This window comes from Cannabis sativa, chromosome 2 (genome assembly GCF_029168945.1).
Source record: "Cannabis sativa cultivar Pink pepper isolate KNU-18-1 chromosome 2, ASM2916894v1, whole genome shotgun sequence".
NCBI lineage: Eukaryota > Viridiplantae > Streptophyta > Magnoliopsida > Rosales > Cannabaceae > Cannabis > Cannabis sativa.
Window position 1 is genome coordinate 63,979,889 of NC_083602.1, and position 2,282 is coordinate 63,982,170.

Consider the following 2,282-nt stretch of genomic DNA (forward strand, 5'->3'; position numbering starts at 1 on the left):
ACTTAGAATTGCACTCTCAGTATATAGAATGCTCTATATGTTCCACCATATAGACACATCATTAGTTATCCATTGTTATAATCCTAATTTGATCAATGATCCTCTATATGAATGATCTACACTGTAAAGGGATTAGATTACCGTTACACCCTACAATGTATTTAATCCTTAAAACACTTAACCCCGTATAAATGATATTTCAGCTTATGTGAAATGAGATCTCCACCATTTATTTTCGTTTGGTCATGCTCGAAGGAGATCATCCTTTACTTACTATTTGCCAGATAGAAGCTATAGATTCCATATTTATGTTAGCGCTCCCACTCAATTGCACTACCGTGTTCCCAAAATGTACGTATCACCCTGACCTAAAAGTAGGCTTAACTAACAAATCAAAGAACACGAATATCCTCTCGAGATTGAGCCTAATCATAACAGGATTAAGATCATTTGATCTAGGATCAACTAGGCGATATTGACTTGAATAGATATTACGGTAAGTTTAATAAATCTAAGTCAAAGTTCAATATCGGTCCCTTCCGATGCATACTCCATGCATCCAACCTGAGCTTTACTTTAACCAATGCTCTGGAAAGAACATAGCATTTCTCCAAATGCAAGTAAACTCTGTTCTAGATTATCATATCAGTAAAACCCTGTGTCTGATAAATCTAGGAAACTTTATTCACATAGTCATGTTTACTTTCCAATGTGTTGACAACACAATAAACAGGATCAAGTATGTGAAAAGGGTTTCAGATGAATTCATACATTATGTACATATAATCGTGAAATAAATCATGTGAACCATGCAACATTAAATGTTATTTCTGATCTATATTAATAAGTAAATCTGATTATATTGAAATGAGTTTTATTTAGGGCATAAAACCCAACATTATCAACACTTAGTATATTTTCAACATCACAATAACTAAGGATAACAACTTAGAAATATGAAAGATATGATTGTCCAGTCTACAAGGTCTTATGGACAAAGGGTAGTTCTTAAGTTTGCTCAGTACACTTGTGCTCATGCCATTGCTAGAAGACATATGATAGTCCAAATTGGTATTAACCATCAACAAATTGGGCGAGATGCTATTATCCAAATCAGCATTGGCCATCTTTGAGGATAAAGATGACAAGCGGTTAAGCAATTATCAAGTATTATCCAGTAAAAAATATTAATTAAAACGTGAGAATTAACCACGTTTCATTAAAACGATTATTTATTTTGAATTTAAATGTAAATAACTGTCAACCTATATTCCTATAAATAGGGGCAGATAGAAAAAGGGACGGAAAGTCTTGGAGAGAAATAAAAAACTACGATCAATTGTATATTGTATTAAATACTCAGAAATATCTTGAATAAGATAGACTCGTGGAGTATGCAGATTTAACTGTAAAACCACATAAAAATATCTTGTGTTATAATTATATACTTTATTAATCTCTTATTATTTTTGTGTTAAATTTATTACGAAAAGGCTTATCATAGGTTAACAAAATCTGTGTTAACACCTTTCATAACATAATTTTCGAAATTAACAGGAGCTTTTCAACTGCTATTTTTGAAATACATATAGGAGAAAAGAAAATTGTTTTCCCTCTTAAATTGTTCTTGCTAAAGTGTTGAAAATTAAACAAAAACACATTATACACTTTATCCTAATAGCCCACACTATTCCTCCTGTGTGGTGGATCGATTTGGAAGACTATGGTGTGAGTTTCTAATCAACCAAAAATATATAACACACGAGAATTTTTGAGGATACACTAATAGTCATCAAGAAGTATATGTTCTTATCTTGTATTTTATGTTTTGATTTAATGTATACACATTTGGGGATCCATTGAGCTATGGTATAATGATAATCAAATAATACGAAGTCTTTCTCCACGTACCCAATTTAGTACCAAAAAAACAAACAGAAGTTACCCAAATTGATAAATTATCAACCTGGGCACTGGGGCGCCCAGGCACCGGGGCCCTAGGCGCTTAAAAATAAACTTACTTTGAATCTGACTATAATACCTCAAATATGTTCGTGGTATGTCTAGTTGATTTCACAATGCAATGTTTGACCATTTACACTAAGACGGTCCAAGAAACTAAAATCCTAGTTTAGAATGTCAACTTGGGTGCTGGGTGAAACCCTACGTGCGTAGGTTGGCTTTTGGATTGCAGGTTCGTGTAATTTCATAACTTGGGCTTGAATTAGGTTGCTCCATGTCTTCATGGTGCATAATACTGAAAGATAGTGAGTTGGATTCAA